At 35.5% G+C, this 12,542-nt stretch overlaps 1 protein-coding gene across 2 annotated transcripts in view; it reads left to right on the top strand.

The window, feature by feature from the left end:
- Nucleotides 1-997: 997 nt before the first annotated feature.
- LOC148946255 (transport and Golgi organization protein 6 homolog) overlaps nt 998-12,542 on the top strand; it is a 75,163-nt gene continuing 63,618 nt past the window's right edge. The window contains exons 1-2 of one of the 2 annotated variants that reach the window (XM_089097884.1): nt 998-1,087; nt 11,926-12,123. The gene's annotated coding sequence lies outside the window, so the exon portion shown is untranslated. The remainder of the gene's footprint in view (nt 1,088-11,925; nt 12,124-12,542) is intronic. The other variant, XM_089097885.1, reaches the window with a different exon arrangement.

The following is a 12,542-nucleotide window of genomic DNA, read 5'->3' as shown; positions in this document are numbered from 1 at the left end:
TGAAACGATACGTAAGGACTGCAAATTGCTGGAATTTTATGAAGATATACCACATTATCTTTCATTTCATGTGTTTTTCGTAAGAAAAAAAAAATTCAAGGAAAGTTCTTGGACCCGTCAAGAATTTGCTCCATCTTTACCTCTATATAGGCTGCTCCCCACTGCTTTTCTGTGAGATTTAGCTATACGAAATTTGATTGATAATGTTGTATTTGTATTCTGCCCTTATTTTTTAAAGTTTGGTTTATATATTAATGATTAATGGTAAGGAGACAATTACTAATTATTTTCTGTTGTGTGGCCTCTAAGGCCATAGAGCTGGTAATTATCGGATTGGTTAGACATGCGGCATCTTGCCAGGAGATATTTTGCACTATGAGTCTTGCCTAGCCAAATATACATGATAGTCGCCGCTTTTAAAGGCAGAAGGTAAAAAGCCGCTTCCGGTAAGGTGGCCTCCAGATTAAAAAAAAAAAAAAAAAAAAAAAAAAAAAAAAAAAAAAAGTTCTTCCGTTTTTTGAACATTAATGTTTTAGCAAGTCCATAGCTCATATGTACTATATACTTAATATCTTAATATGCACTCTTCTGTGTAAAATTATAGACCCAATTTACCTTCCTTCCTCCAGTGAGAAGGAAGAGGGGGACATGCTTTGAGTAATAACCAAGTACACAACTAGTACATGCTAAAATTAATCAAAACGATTCGATCTTTGCAATCCGCATTTAACACAAGAAATTAATTCCCTCTGGGATTTTGTCGTTTATTTTCTTTCTTTTTTTGGTACTAAATGATACAGTAATAAAAAAGTTTTGCGTTGGCTGTTATTGTTCCGAATATTCTTTTTCTTTGTGTATTCGCTTTTGAGGGCATAGAGTATTGGAACTGTTTTTGTTTGCTGGCTAGTTTGTCTTAGTTGTATGTTTTTTGTTTTACTCCTTTGTTTTGAAACTTTTTCTTTTCTTTTTTCCATTTTCGTTCCTTTTTTTTTTTTTTAGGTTATCCTATGTTTGCTCAGCAATTGTGTAACTTCTCAGATTGCAAACAGAAATAACCGAACTAGTTAGAAAATTCAATTTGGAATCAGTAAGTTCTATGTCTATTAAAAAACCAATGGGTGGGGCAGTAGCAGCACAGTATATTATTATTGCTTGACCGTCAAAAAACGTCAGGAAAATTATTTTATTTAACGGTTAAATCATGCGCGAGCATAGGAGGGAAATCCTCCCTTGTACATTCACGATAAAAGCTAAGGCCTCGTTACTTAATAGGGCTGATCTAGACTGTGCTCTAGAGATATTTATATTTTTAAACGTAATTTCTCGTTAGAAAGGAGTAAAGTGTCTAAAGCTTTGCACTGATGAATAAGTTATTTAGCATAAATGAGACTTTCATTTTAAGTAAGGAAACCCAAGATCTTGCCACATTTTTTTTTTATTTTATTCCATTTGAGGCAAGAGAGAATGTTACTTGATTTGAGTTTTATAGTTAGTATCAAATATTAATACATATTTTTTGCACCACTGGGTAGCTGAGAGATGTAAGTATCTATCGTCTTGTCTTTTTTGTAAACATTTATTCTTCGATTTACATATTTTGCTGAATTAAGAAGCTAAACCTAAATCGTTCACACATCAATGTAATCAAGACATTAAAAGCAACAATGAGGAAAATTCAAGACAACTTTACTTGTTTACAAATCATCTGGGGAACAGAATGTCCAGAATTTTTTGTGTTTTCTTATTTGGATAAACATGGAAAATTTTCTCAAATGGAGTTTAGAATTGACTTAGCATCGCTTCTAAAATAATTGCTTTATCTTTGAAGACACAAAAATTCTGTCATTTTTGCATTAAGCGTTGTGTTTCAGGGTTTTTAAGCATTTATCCATGTAACTCTATAAAGTTAAGTGTCAATCAAGCACTAAGCTAAAGAGCATAGGTTACTTATAAGAATGGAAACTGATGCTAATGTCAAAAGACTCAACAATGCCATCTAGTATTTGGCGTTTCTTGGGATTTTTTTTCAGACTTCTTCTTTTGTTTTAACCACGGATGTGTTTTTTTATATCCTCTTGTGGTGGAGGTTTGACTTCAGCTTGGTAATATGGGACCCAGAGATCGAACCCGGCTGTAGCAATACATTGCAGAGCAGACGCAAAGACCTTAGAAGTCAAGAAGCGTCGTTAATCCGACACAACAAAATACATAGTAATAACTTGTCCTGTAGTGCCGCAGTGGGTTTGATCTGACCTTGATCATACAGAACCCAGAGTTCGATCTCAGCTGTAACAATACACTTCAGGGCTGACGCAAGGACCTTTAGAAGCCAAGAAGCGTCCTTAATCTGAAGCAGTTACAATACATAGTAATAACTTGTCCTGTGGTGCCACAGTGGGTTTGATCTGAGCTTGATCACACAGAACCCAGAGTTTGAACTCAGCTGTAAGAATACACTGCATGGCCGACCCAAGGTCCTCAGAAGTCAAGAAGCGTCGTTAATCTGATACAATACAATACATAGTAATAACTTGTCCTGTGGTGTCGCAGTGGGTTTGATCTGAGCTTGATCACACAGAACCTAGATTTTGAACTCAGCTGTAGCAATACACTGCTGGACCGACACAAGGACCTTAGTAGTCAAGAAGCGTCCTTAATCTGATACAATACAACACATAGTAATGACTTGTCATGAGGTGGCGTATGGTTTGATCTGAGCTTGATAACACGGAACCCAGAGTTTGAACTCAGCTGTAGCAATACGCTCCAGGGCCGACTCAAGGACCTTGGTTGTCAAGAAATGTCGTTAATGCGATACAGTACCATACGATATGGTAATAACACAGATATGAAATGCAAGATCACCTGTTGTTAATTTCAGCTGCTCAAAATTACAAAGCTTTGTGAATAATGTTGAACAGTAGGGTAAGGTCTGCTGAGCACATCGAAAATCTGAAATTCTCTTGCATTAAAAACATGAATCTGATGAAAATGATGGCAGGGGGAAGGTGTGGGGCTAATCCAGCAGTAGTGAGGAAATCTGATGTTAAGTATTCTTGGCCAAGGATTAAATATAGAACCATTTTAACACCGAAGTTCAAAGAAGGGCAGCCAAATAAGCTTGAAGTATTACGAAATACAGTTATCAGATTTGTTTTCGAGCAAAACAGAGCACCCCGATTCCCTTTTTATTAGTTGAATCTGTTATAGAACAACTGGCAACAACAAGAGATGTACTACTACTAAAATACACTAAAAAACCATGGACATCAGATAGAAATCCCCCAATTAAGAAACATATTGTCTAACGGTAGACTACTGCTCACCATGAATCATAACAGAATAACAAAATACCTTAATCAAACAGTTCGTGGTAACGAACTGTAAATAAGAAGTGACACGACTCAATAGTAACCGAAACTCTAAAAACGGAATTTTGATAACAGTAGATATATCAAAAGAATCGGTTTAATATGCTGATTCCAAATGTATAAGATTCATTAAACTTAGTGCTACCCATAAAAGGCTACAAGCCTGAAAAATTTGCTTGATTTTCGAAAAAGGGGGAACAGCCCCCAAAACTCAAAGAATTTTTATGAAAATCTACTGTAGTGGTTTCAAGCTCCTATATACAAAAATGTGGAATTCTGATTTTTTTTTTTTTTTTTTTTTTTTTTTTTTTTTTTTTTGCCAGAAGAAAGATCCCAGAGGCGTGTTTATTTGTTTTTTTTTTGTTTATTTTCCACATAGGTGATCGTATCGAACCAGTGATCCTAGAAGATCGGGAGAGGGCTCATTTGATCGAAATCAAAAGCTCTAGTGCCTTTTTTGATTGACTAAAAATATTGGAGGACAGCTAGCCCCCCTTCCACTTCCTTTTTGCCCCAAAGTCGCCTGAACAAAATTTTGAGATAGCCATTTTCTTCAGTATAGTCGAAAGATCTAATAACTATGTCTTTTAAGATGACTTTATTATCGACAGCCCCCTCTCGGAAGGAAGGGCTGCAAGCTATGAAGTTTGCCCATTCTTTACATATAGTAGTGGTTATTGGGAAGGATTCAGACATTTTTTTTTTGAGGGGGGGGATATTTTCGATGGGGGGATTACATGTGAGGATCTTTCCGTGGTGGAATCTTCTTGGGTGAAGGGAATTTTCCATGGAGCATTATGGATAGGGATTTGCGGCATTATTTGAAAAACTACCAGAGATTGAATAAAAAAAAAAGTTTTTAGAAATGAAAGTAAGGAGCAACTTTAAAACTGAAAATGAAAATTGTGAGAAAGTCAAACTTTAGCGTAAAGAGCGAGGCGTTGAGGAGGGGACAGCCCCTTTCATATACGGAATAATTTCTGTTCGTTTTAAGTTTTAACGTCGTTCCTTACTTTCAGTTAAAAAAACTTGTTTTTTTTTGTTTAATTATTCCAACGAAACGGCCTTGTGTTTCAAGAGTCATTCTTAAATAATTGGACCAAAGATTCGAATTTTAGCGTAAAGAGTGAGGGATTGAGGAGGAGACAACCCCCCTAATTTTCGTAATCATTTCTGTTTGTTTTAAGTTTTAATGATGCTTCTTACTTTTAGTTGAAAAACTTGTTTTATTATTTAAGAACAAAAAAGGACTGTCTGTGGTTACATCCGTAATTACGAATGTTTTGCAAATACTGGTTTCAAGAAATAATGCCGTATTAAAACTCAAACAATATATTTGGGAAACTGAAACATTTTTCAGTAAGTTTAGCAAATAAATAAATTATCGCCTATAAATATATAGATCTTACAACAAGCAGAAATTATTGAACCCAAACTTAAAACGAACAGAAACTACCACAAATAAGAATAGGGTTGGTGGCTGCTTCAATGATAGCCGGAATTTACTAGGATTTGCCAAAGGACCACAAATCAGAGTAGGACTGCTGGTTGCTTAAATAAGAATATGATTTGACAAGGGCTTTGCCAAGGACCACAAATAAGAATAGGGGTGTTGGATGCTTAAATAAGAATAGAACGTGACCAAGTACCATAAATATGAATAGGGCTGCTGGCCGCTTAAATAAGAGTAGAGCTTCACAGACAAGGATAGGGCTGCTGGCTTCTTAAATGAGAATGGGAGTCAACCAAGGACCACAAATGATAATAGGGCTGTTGGCTCCTTAAACAAGAAAATGACTTTACCAAAGATCACCAAATAAAGAAAGGGCCGTTTGCTGCTTAAATAAGAATAAAAGTTGACCAAAGACCATAAATAAGAATAGGGCTGCGGATTGCTTAAGTAAGAATAGGAGTTAAAAAAGGACTGCAAATAAGATTGGGGTTGCTAGCTGCTTGAATAAGAATAGGATATGACGAAGGACTTGACCAAGGTCCAGAAATAATGATAGAGCTAAATAAGAATAGGAGTTGGCCAAGGACTACAATTGAGAATAGAGCTACTGGCTGCTTAAATTTGAATAGGACTTGAACAAGGACCACAAATAAGAATAAGGTCGCTTTCTGCTTAAATAAGAATAGGATTTAACCAATAAGAACAAGGCTGCTGAAATAAGAATAGGACTCGACCAAGGACCATAAATAATAGTAAGGCTGCTTAAATAAACATGGGACTTCATGAACAAGAATAAGACTGCTTAAATAAGGATTGTAGTTGACCAAGGACTATAAATAATAATAGGGCTGATGGTTGCTTAAACAAGAATAGGAATTGAAAAGGATTTACCAAAAACCACAAATAAGAATAGGGCTGCTGACTGCTTAAACGCCCTAAAAGCCAGGAGCATCATTGGCACTTTACTGAAGTCAATATATTTTTTTAACTGATTCCCATTAATGATTATAATATTGAAAATAAAAAAAATTTCGTTCTTTCAGGAATTAATATCGATCTGTTTTAAACATTCAATATGGTTTACTTTGCCTGGCGTGCAGTAAATTTTTATATATGTTTCCTGTATTTTAACCACACTCCTTTCAAATGTATGGAAAGTCATCTATTGATGCAACAGCCCTAAATATTGCTTCAAATAAGAATATGGCTACTAGCTGCTTAAATAAGAATAGGAGTTGACCAAAGACCACAATTAAAAATGAGGCTGTCGTATGCTTAAATAAGAATACGACAGTATAGTATGAAATGAGATTCTTATTTCAGAAATAAGAATAAGGCTGCTGGCTTTTTAAATAAGAATAGTTGACCAAGGACAAAGAAAGGCAACAAATAAAGATACAGCTGATGGTTGCTTAAATAGGAACAGGAGTTGACCAAGGAGCACAAATAAGAATAGGGCTTCTGGCAGCTTATATAAGAATATGATTTGATCAAGCACCACAAATAAGAATAAGGCTGCTGGCTTTTTAAATAAGAATAGTTGACCAAGGACATAAATAAAGGCAACAAATAAAGATACAGCTGATGGTTACTTAAATAGGAACAGGAGTTGACCAAGGAGCACAAATAAGAATAGGGCTTCTGGCAGCTTATATAAGAATATGATTTGATCAAGCACCACAAATAAGAATAAGGCTGCTGGCTTTTTAAATAAAAATAGTTGACCAAGGACATAAACAAAGGCTACAAATAAAGATACATCTGATGGTTGCTTAAATAGGAACAGGAGTTGACCAAGGAGCACAAATAAGAATAGGGCTTCTGGCAGCTTGTATAAGAATATGATTTGATCAAGCACCATAAATAAGAATAAGGCTGCTGGCTTTTTAAATAAGAATAGTTGACCAAGGACATAAAGAAAGGCAACAAATAAAGATACAGCTGATGGTTGCTTAAATAGGAACAGGAGTTGACCAAGGAGCACAAATAAGAATAGGGCTTCTGGCAGCTTATATAAGAATATGATTTGATCAAGCACCACAAATAAGAATAAGGCTGCTGGCTTTTTAAATAAAAATAGTTGACCAAGGACATAAACAAAGGCAACAAATAAAGATACAGCTGATGGTTGCTTAAATAGGAACAGGTGTTGACCAAGGAGCACAAATAAGAATAGGGCTTCTGGCAGCTTATATAAGAATATGATTTTGATCAAGCACCATAAATAAGAATAAGGCTGATGGCTTTTTAAATAAAAATAGTTGACCAAGGACATAAATAAAGGCAACAAATAAAGATACAGCTGATGGTTGCTTAAATAGGAACAGGAGTTGACCAAGGAGCACAAATAAGAATAGGGCTTCTGGCAGCTTATATAAGAATATGATTTGATCAAGCACCACAAATAAGAATAAGGCTGCTGGCTTTTTAAATAAGAATAGTTGACCATGGACATAAATAAAGGCAACAAATAAAGATACAGCTGATGGTTACTTAAATAGGAACAGGAGTTGACCAAGGAGCACAAATAAGAATAGGGCTTCTGGCAGCTTATATAAGAATATGATTTGATCAAGCACCACAAATAAGAATAAGGCTGCTGGCTTTTTAAATAAAAATAGTTGACCAAGTACATAAACAAAGGCAACAAATAAAGATACAGCTGATGGTTGATTTAATAGGAACAGGAGTTGACCAAGGAGCACAAATAAGAATAGGGCTTCTGGAAGCTTGTATAAGAATATGATTTGATCAAGCACCACAAATAAGAATAAGGCTGCTGGCTTTTTAAATAAAAATAGTTGACCAAGGACATAAACAAATGCAACAAATAAAGATACAGCTGATGGTTTCTTAAATAGGAACTGGAGTTGACCAAGGAGCACAAATAAGAATAGGGCTTCTGGCAGCTTGTATAAGAATATGATTTGATCAAGCACCACAAATAAGAATAAGGCTGCTGGCTTTTTAAATAAGAATAGTTGACCAAGGACATAAACAAAGGCAACAAATAAAGATACAGCTGATGGTTTCTTAAATAGGAACAGGAGTTGACCAAGGAGCACAAATAAGAATAGGGCTTCTGGCAGCTTATATAAGAATATGATTTGATCAAGCACCACAAATAAGAATAAGGCTGCTGGCTTTTTAAATAAAAATAGTTGACCAAGGACATAAACAAAGGCAACAAATAAAGATACAGCTGATGGTTGCTTAAATAGGAACAGGAGTTGACCAAGGAGCACAAATAAGAATAGGGCTTCTGGCAGCTTGTATAAGAATATGATTTGATCAAGCACCAAAAATAAGAATAAGGCTGCTGGCTTTTTAAATAAGAATAGTTGACCAAGGACATAAAAAAAGGCAACAAATAAAGATACAGCTGATGGTTGCTTTAATAGGAACAGGAGTTGACCAAGGAGCACAAATAAGAATAGGGCTTCTGGCAGCTTATATAAGAATATGATTTGATCAAGCACCACAAATAAGAATAAGGCTGCTGGCTTTTTAAATAACAATAGTTGACCAAGGACATAAACAAAGGCAACAAATAAAGATACAGCTGATGGTTGCTTAAATAGGAACAGGAGTTGACCAAGGAGCACAAATAAGAATAGGGCTTCTGGCAGCTTGTATAAGAATATGATTTGATCAAGCACCAAAAATAAGAATAAGGCTGCTGGCTTTTTAAATAATAATAGTTGACCAAGGACATAAAAAAAGGCAACAAATAAAGATACAGCTGATGGTTGCTTAAATAGGAACAGGAGTTGACCAAGGAGCACAAATAAGAATAGGGCTTCTGGCAGCTTATATAAGAATATGATTTGATCAAGCACCACAAATAAGAATAAGGATGCTGGCTTTTTAAATAAAAATAGTTGACCAAGGACATAAACAAAGGCAACAAATAAAGATACAGCTGATGGTTGCTTAAATAGGAACAGGAGTTGACCAAGGAGCACAAATAAGAATAGGGCTTCTGGCAGCTTATATAAGAATATGATTTGATCAAGCACCATAAATAAGAATAAGGCTGCTGGCTTTTTAAATAAGAATAGTTGACCAAGGACATAAATAAAGGCAACAAATAAAGATACAGCTGATGGTTGCTTTAATAGGAACAGGAGTTGACCAAGGAGCACAAATAAGAATAGGGCTTCTGGCAGCTAATATAAGAATATGATTTGATCAAGCACCACAAATAAGAATAAGGCTGCTGGCTTTTTAAATAAGAATAGTTGACCAAGGACATAAATAAAGGCAACAAATAAAGATACAGCTGATGGTTACTTAAATAGGAACAGGAGTTGACCAAGGAGCACAAATAAGAATAGGGCTTCTGGCAGCTTATATAAGAATATGATTTGATCAAGCACCACAAATAAGAATAAGGCTGCTGGCTTTTTAAATAAAAATAGTTGACCAAGGACATAAACAAAGGCAACAAATAAAGATACAGCTGATGGTTGCTTAAATAGGAACTGGAGTTGACCAAGGAGCACAAATAAGAATAGGGCTTCTGGCAGCTTGTATAAGAATATGATTTGATCAAGCACCATAAATAAGAATAAGGCTGCTGGCTTTTTAAATAAGAATAGTTGACCAAGGACATAAATAAAGGCAACAAATAAAGATACAGCTGATGGTTGCTTTAATAGGAACAGGAGTTGACCAAGGAGCACAAATAAGAATAGGGCTTCTGGCAGCTTATATAAGAATATGATTTGATCAAGCACCACAAATAAGAATAAGGCTGCTGGCTTTTTAAATAAAAATAGTTGACCAAGGACATAAACAAAGGCAACAAATAAAGATACAGCTGATGGTTGCTTAAATAGGAACAGGAGTTGACCAAGGAGCACAAATAAGAATAGGGCTTCTGGCAGCTTGTATAAGAATATGATTTGATCAAGCACCATAAATAAGAATAAGGCTGCTGGCTTTTTAAATAAGAATAGTTGACCAAGGACATAAATAAAGGCAACAAATAAAGATACAGCTGATGGTTACTTAAATAGGAACAAGAGTTGACCAAGGAGCACAAATAAGAATAAGGATTCTGGCAGCTTATATAAGAATATGATTTGATCAAGCACCACAAATAAGAATAAGGCTGTTGCCTGCTTGAATAAGAATAGGACTTCACAAATAAGAAAAGGGCTGCTTAAACAAGAATAACAGATGACTAAGGACCATGAATAATCATAGGACAGCTGGCTGCTTTGTACCAAAGTAGAAAGGAGTGACCTTTCAACAAATTGCTTATGTCATGTCTTAAGTTCGACACCACCTCCTAATTAACATGAGTCGCTAACTCCTGTTTGGGACTTCCCATCTGTTATTATATCTGCTTATTGTAACCAGTTGGTTAATTTCCCATCAATTTGAAGAGTAGTTTGCCTTTGAGTGAGATACTTCCTCTCTTTCTTTTTGCGTGTAGATTTGACCTAAGGGTATTCCGAGCCAACAGATAAACACAACCCTGGGTTTCCCCCATCTATTCTCACTACATATCCCCCTCCCTTCACTGTGTAAACTGCGGTATACTTAGTCTGTGCGGTAGAAGCGACTGCATCGCACCTGGGGCAGACTTTCCACTGTTTTCTTCACCTTGGGGTATAGTCAAATTAGTAAAATTGGCAAATTAATCACCTAAGCGAGGATAATCAGTCGGGGGTCTTAGACCATCCTTTTCAACTTGAGATATACTCACGTGGAAGCAGTGAGAGGACGAATACTCGACAGCAGAAAAGGTAATAAGAAGCTGTGGACATAAATGAGCATGCAAGAGCGTCATTAGATTAAACTGTTCACTCTTAATAAATTTATCGGTTAAAGAAAACTGCAAGTCATATATCTAAGGACAAATTAATTTAACTCCTCATCTAATTTCATTTTCCCCAATCTCTCTCTACCCGTCCCTCCTTCCCCTTCAATTTCTGTGTATCCTTTGGACCCCAAGTACAACTTGATCAGGGGCTATCTACTTTCACAAGATAATACGATGCATTAAAACAAGACAGTTGGCCCTGGAAGCTAAATCGATTTTTCTGATAACCAAATCCTCTTGCTTTTTGGCGATATTTCCAAACATCGGTACCAAGCGGGTTCATGGCCCTGAATGGACGTCATTCTTCCCAGGTGGTAGCCAGAGACACAAAGAAGATTGAGAATTTCTACCAAACTAACATGAATTCTTTTTTAATAACTTAGCTATTAATTCTTTACAAATATATTAAAAAATCTTCTTAGTAACTTAGTTGTTAGTAAAATAAGGTTTTTTTTAAAGCTTATCTTGACATCAGAGTTCAATTTAAACGCTGCTAGAGAGATTTTGATTTGACAATAATTTTAAGGGGTACTATACGACAATAGATCTGGTTCAGACAAGGGTGTGGCAACAGTGCCCCAACAGTACGCTTTAATTGTTTAGTGGGTGACTACTAGTTATTTTACAGCAGGTGGCATTACTAGTTTACCGAGTTTGGGCAAGCTACCGGACTATGCACGCTACCAAGTCATAGACAACTGTAAAAACGGTTTTTACGAACTTTCTCAGCACTGTGTGGCAGAAAAGGCCACATTCTTACAATATTAAATGTTATCATCTTGGAAATTGCTCGAATGTTTTTATCTTTTGGTCCGTATTTTCATTTATATTTTTAGCGTCAAATTTTTAAAGATTTTTCATTTAGTAAACTGTTTTATTGTCAGTTATCTCAATTTTTTTTTATAAAGTTTACCTCTTTTTTTTTCTTTTTCTTTTTTTTTAATGTAGGCTACCCTTCAATTTGGAAAAGTTGTATTTTTCTTTTAGATGTGATTCTATCGTTCTACTGGAGCGATTCCATAACCTAAGTTTGCATCAACGTAAATTCATTTTTCAGTGTTCCTTACTTCTAATGTTGTATTATTTGTTTGTTTGTCTTCTTTTTTCCCTTATTTACTCCCGTATGCATTTTAATGTTTGTAAATAGGGTAAAAATAATTACTATTATAACAGCCAGTTCTTTTGAAAAGATTGGACGCCAGAATACAAGAGATAGACCTCAATGACTAGATTTCCTCTGTTCAAAAAACAGTACCTTATTTTTTTAGGCTACACCGGTCTTAGCTCCTCCTTTTCTAATATCAGTCTCTCAAAGAGACAAAGTAATTAAGCTTGCACAGTATGTCATTGCCCTGGAGGTTCTTCCCAACTTACTTCCTGGAGTTGGAATTCCGTTGCAGAAGCGATCGGAATATGCTCAAGAATTGTTGGACCAGACTTCTGCATCCGAAGTTTCAGACGTTGAGGTAAACTCGCATTTTTATTCAATAAAAATGTTAGGCAGAATTAGATATTTTTCTTGTGTGCACAATCGAACAGTTAAAGATTTATTCAGGTCAAAATTTCAGAGGTGAATCAGTTTTTTTCTGGGGGGGGGGCGGGAAATAAATTTAGGCTCCTTGCTCGGTTTCAAGTAGAGGTACTCAATTGTATTTAAAGCATGTAAGCTTTAGAATAAGATTAGTCCAAGCATAAAGGAATTAGATTATATAGATCAGTTCAAATCTAAATCATGTATAGAGCTACTGGATTAGGCCTGCTATATCTTAAAATAAATTGAATGGGATTAGCTCCCTGTAGTATAGTTTTCTTTTCATATATTGTTGATATATTTAATTTTACTAGTTATGAAAAATCTGGTGCTTTCTTGTTCATGTTATGTTAT

The sequence above is a fragment of the Artemia sp. Qi Xiang Cuo genome, chromosome 12, assembly GCF_049724085.1.
Source record: "Artemia sp. Qi Xiang Cuo chromosome 12, ASM4972408v1, whole genome shotgun sequence".
NCBI classification, from domain to species: domain Eukaryota; kingdom Metazoa; phylum Arthropoda; class Branchiopoda; order Anostraca; family Artemiidae; genus Artemia; species Artemia sp. Qi Xiang Cuo.
Note: the sequence above shows the minus strand (reverse complement) of the source record. Positions and strands in the feature narration are given on the sequence as shown.